This window comes from Manacus candei, unplaced genomic scaffold (genome assembly GCF_025592945.1).
Source record: "Manacus candei isolate 608988 ecotype Guabito, Panama unplaced genomic scaffold, ASM2559294v1 h1tg000042l, whole genome shotgun sequence".
Classification (NCBI taxonomy): Eukaryota; Metazoa; Chordata; class Aves; order Passeriformes; family Pipridae; genus Manacus; species Manacus candei.
Window position 1 is genome coordinate 3,394,894 of NW_026138090.1, and position 5,631 is coordinate 3,400,524.

Below are 5,631 nucleotides of genomic sequence, written 5' to 3' on the forward strand. Positions count from 1 at the left end.
CTATTAAAATCAGGCCACTCTTAACTAACTACTGCAACACCAGTAAAAGGCATCCCACCCCCCTCAAAACAGACAAAACACGGGAAAAGTGAAGTATTTGCTTTCAGAACAGGGTCTGCTGAAGGAAGAGATGAAAGACTAGATCCAACAGAGGATTTAGGAGCCAAAACTAGAATTTAAATGAAACTGAGATACTGCATGTCAAAAATACACCCCAGCTTCCTTTTCTTCACCCCCCCCAGCCAAACTGCAGACAAAGCCTGAAGGCAGCACAACTCATTAGCAAACTCTGCAGAGTTTTCCTTGTACCTGCAAATCTTGTCTCACCAGTGAGGTGCACTAACACCAGAAGTAAGGAGAGGAGAGAAATTAGGTCCAGCTTCCTAGACAACTCACCAGTGTGCCTATCAGATCAGGCTCTTGGAGCTGCCAGAAAGGAAGGGGAACATGGCTGGATGGACTGAGAAGGCAGGAGAAACCACAGGGGCAATGGGGAGAGTTCTGGGGAAGGAGGGTACGTTGAGAAGCACGGGTGGGGTGGGGATGGTGGGGAAGGAGGCGGAAGGAACAGCTCGAGGACAGCAAGCTGGTCTCTGCAGTGCAGGCAGGAGACAAGAGAGAAGGGGGCAGCAGTGAATCTGTGTATCCAGAGGGCAAAAGGAAGACTGTGAAGGCTGGCTGGAGAGAAGTTAATAACCACAGCTCTCAATGCCTCCAGCTCTGCTTCTATACTGGGACAGAACAGCACTGCCCACAGCAGCTTCAGGGCTATTTCTCAATTAATTTATAATGTAACCTGGAAATCAGATATTCTTCTGGTTTAATCACAAATAGGACTAAATGCTAAAGGCATTCCTAGAGAGTACCAGATACAGCCTGTCTCTGCTCTCCACAGATCCTATCTCGGCCATTTTTTACAGCAAGCGATGGTATCTCAAGTGCTTGTCTAGGAAGCATCCATCTGGGAGAATCCATTGTCTCTGTTCAAACTCATCTCTCACTTTCCACAGACGTACCCTCATCACCCAGGGGAGGAATGGAAGTTGCTCTCTGCAGCTTTATCTGACTTCCTCAACCTAAGTTTTGGTTTTGTCCCATGATACTGTAAACCAAATGCAAAAACATCTGGGCAAAGAAAAGATATAAGCTCCTTCCAAAAATGTTCATAGGATCATAGAACAGCCCAGGATGGAAGGGAGCCTAGGTGAGATTATCCAGCACCCTGCCCAGTCACATCTTGAAAACCTCCAGCTCTACCCAGTTCCCTGGAAGGTCGTTCCAGTGAGTGACTGTTCCCACCATAAAAAATGTGTTTCTTACATAAAGATTAAACTTCTCCTGGAGCAACCTGTACCCATTGCCACTTGCCTACTCCTTGTGGCTCCTTGTGAAGACAGAGCATCCATCCTCTTTACAGCAGCCCTTTAAGTACTGGAATGCTGGGATGAGGTTCCCCCAAAGTCTTCTCCAGGGAGAACAGACCTAACTCCTTCTGTCTTTCCTCAGAGGGCGGATTCTCCAGACCTCTGATGATCTTGGTGGCCCTCCTCTGGACCCTCTCCAGTCTGTCTGTGCCTTACCTGAATGGCAGAGACCAGGACTGAACACAGTACTCCAAGTGTGGCCTGGCCCCTAATGGGTTACTGGGTTATGTTGTCCCAGAAGCAGGACCTTGCACTTGTCTGTGTTAAACTTCATACAGTTCTTGCTATCCCACTATTCCAGCCCATCCAGGTGTCTCTGTAAGGTGGCTGTCACTTCTGACACATCCACCTCACCGCCCAGTTTAGTGTCACCACCAAACTCGGGGAGGGAGCTTTCTATCCTGCCTTGTTTGTTTTAATCTACACAAACCTGAATGGCCACAAAATAAAAGCCACTGAGTTGGCACGAGAGAGGCAGCAGTGGCATCTGGGCTGGGATATCTGCCTGCTGCTGAGTCACAGGCAAACCCCAAAGATTTGGTTCCTGTAAGTTTATCGCGCTGCTTGGAAATACCTTCTGCCAGCTGGGCACTGAAAAGCAAGGAGTGCTGTGACACCAAAGCCTCCCTTTGGCTCTGGCTGTGAGTGCCCTGCCAAAAAAAAGGACACGGTCAATCCCGAGGCAAAGGTGTATGAATCAGTCATGAAGCACATCTCGTGTGGGATTACTGACTGCAAACAATAACAGTGACTGTGCACTACCTGCTGTTGGGACAGGACTTTGTACAACAAGCCACAGTCTTGTCTGGAGGTATCCTATGGCTGCTCTTATCCAAATAACAAGTCGTGATAACACCGTGTTCATCACAACACTAAGACAACCATAATGACTGTAAATGTAACCCAACCTTCACTTTGGCTAAACCCTCTTTCTGTCACAGTTATCTCATATCTCAGTGCACATTTATTACCTGTTTTGTCTCTCTGTTGCCTTGTGTTCAAACTGTAAACTACCAGCTTTCTAAAACAGGATTATTCTTTTACTTTACACACACTGCCTTGCATGAGGGACACTGAATTTTAACTGTGGGGCTTTCAAAGCCTACTGAAAGGCAAGTCAACAACAGATAGCTTTCTGTCAGTCTGTGTTTTCCTTCTGAGTTCTCACTTCTACCAATTCTTACCAAACCCAGGCCACATACAGAGAAAAAAAAAAAAAAAAGACAGATCCAAAATGAAAACTGTTCGTGAAGTCCAAACCAGGTGAATCAGATCCTCTTTGATCACAGTTGCTTAGTTCAATGTGTCTATTCTCAGCTATATTCAGTAGTAAATACAATAAGCACATTCTGTGAGAAGAAACTTGAATTTTGGCCTGTAACACAAGGGAAAGGAGTCGGATTGGCAAGAGGAGTTTTGCAAACACGGGCCTGTTCTCGTGGCTCTGGATTGGGCAGCACTTCCAGAGGGGCTGCAGAATGGGCTTCCCACAGCCAGGGCTGTGCTGACACTGACAGCTGGATGTGTCAGACTCCACTGATGTTGGAGTGAGATAGAAGAAACTGGAAACACACACAAAATACTGTTTTGCTACATTAAGTGGCAACCAGAAATGTCAGTATCACATGTTAATTAATGATTAATGTTAGGGGAAGGAGATGCATACCTCACATATTTTTTAAACTGGTATAACGAGTTTTCACCAGAGCAGAGGAGGCAAGTTCTCTATAATACATAGTAATGGGCTGTGTACTTGGAACTGTGCTCCATAAATTTCCCCACCTTCAGGACAGAATGTGTCAACACACAGTTGCTCTCCTAGAATAAAGTCAGTACTGGGATTATCAGTAATGTTGAGGAACGAGGAAAGAAGAAAAAAAAAACACAATTGATGATCAAAAGGACAAAAAACTCTTTTGGACGCACCTGGGGAGAAAAATGTCAACAGAGCACATTTTTAATGGGGGACTACACCTGATATTACAAGGTGATGAGAGCAAATGAAGAAATAAAGAAAATAACACTGTAGAGCTGACAAAACCCTAGAAGTCTAGTATCTTCCTCAAGGTGATGTCCTACTCAGCAAGGAGAGCTGTAGCTCAGGCAGGGTGAGTTAGCATATAACACATTGTAAAAATAATACACTGAAGTTATCTAACATTCTACACTGTTGAATCTCAAAGCCCTTTGCATCTGTGTATTGATGTTTCCACACTGGAAATCGGTAAAGTACCTGCTTGCCTTTAAGTATATTCTTCAATTAAATGTTTCCAGAACAGCTGTCCTTAACCAGGGTGTCCATGCTATCTATATGCAGTAGACACCACTCCCATTTTGCTCCTTGATGAAATAAGGCACTTTCCTCTCCCGTGCTGTTGTGTGACAGGTGTTACATGGAACAGTCATATGATCCTGTACCAAGTTGTTGGCAGAGCCAAGAATAAAAGATAGAGGTGGGATTCATTTAGGCTAACATTAGCAAGCTCTAAACTGGCCCTCCAGTCCAGAGAGACATGTAAAACTCTGGTCAGGCTTCACCACTCTACAGCCACTGGAGATGTGTTTCCTCACAACATGATTTGTCCAACCCCTCTTAAGCCCGTGGAAATAACCTCTCTCTCTTGGCTGCACTATGACCAAACAGCTTAGATTAGACATCAGCTTTAACATAACCAAAAATCACCTAAGGTAAGTCTCTTTTTGGAATCTTAGTCATTCACTTTCCTCCTGGACACTGCTCCTGTATCTCTGGAGAACTCTCAAGAGAAAGCTACAGTTTGGGGGTAGTCTAATCTTGTCCCGCCCTCGCTGCCCCACATTGCATTGCTCTATCTTCCCAGTCCTGTTACGCCATTTATTTTGGGTAGAATTGCATCTTTTTGAAACATCTCCATCTTCCATACTTTGAGGTACTTCCTTCTCGAGGAATATTTCAGCCACAACAGCGTGGATGAACAACAATGATTTCTGAGAGCAGCTTGAAATTTTAACAGCATAAGTCAAACTGTTAATTTGATGGCTGCTAGGGCCTTGCACAATGAAGGAGGGAGAGAACACCATCACCTGATAAATACCTGTATGATGATATATTAGCAATAAATAAGAGTACAAATAGGTGATATTTGTTATTGAGCTGTTAAATATATGGGCGGCACAGATTAACAAGGCACACAAACCTCTTTTTCCCATTGAGGACACAGGCTCAGGTGGTTGGGACAGTCATTTTCTACCATCTCTTACCCTCATCATTTCCCAGTAGCTTCCCTTAGCAGAGGGACAAATGCCTCAGACACCAGCTCCAACACAATTTATCCTCATAGAATCATAAAATGGTTTGGGTTGGAAGGGGACCTTGAAGTTCATCGCATTCCAACCCCCCTGCTATAGGCAGGGACACCTTCCACTAGACCAGGTTGCTCCAAGCCCCATCCAACCTGGCCTTGAACACTTCCAGGGATGGAACAGCAACAACTTTTCTGGGCATGACTGGGGCTGGGCAGGGTTTTACCTCAGGGTTCTCTGAGGGAGCCAAAGGTGTCACTGTCCCCCGCACTGCATCCACCACGGCACCCAGCTCTCCTCCCTCACAGGGGGGCAAAGAATCACAGAATGCGTCAGGTTGGAAAGGAGCACAGTGGGTCATGTGGTTCAACCTCAAGAAGGATCATTCCAGAGCACATGGCACAGGACTGTGACCAGATGGTTCTGGAATATCTGCAGTGAGGGAGACTCCACACCCCTCTGGGCAACCTGTTCCAGTGCACTGTCACTTACACAATAAAGAGGTTCTTCATCATGTTCAGGTGGAACTTTCTGGGCATCAGTTTCTGCCAGTTGCCTGTTGATCTACTGGCCGGGCTGGGCACCAACAAGCAGAGCCTGGATCCATCCTCTTGCCACCCACCCTTTACATACTTATATACACTAATGAGGTCCCTCAGTCGCCTCTTCTCGAGGCCGATCAGGCCGAGCTCCCCCAGCCTTTCCCCGTAAGAGAGATGCTCCAGAGCCCTGATCGCCTCCGTATCTGTCACACGCCGGGGTCCCCTCGGGCAGCGCTCTGGAGGTGCTGTGGCAGCGCAGCCCCTCACGCCGCGCAGCGCCCGCCGCCCCCTGCGGAGGGCGGAATCGCTCCCTCACGCCCTGCCCCGAGCGCCGGGACAAAGGCGGCGGGGCCGCCCGGGCGAGGCGGGGCCGCGGCGGGCGT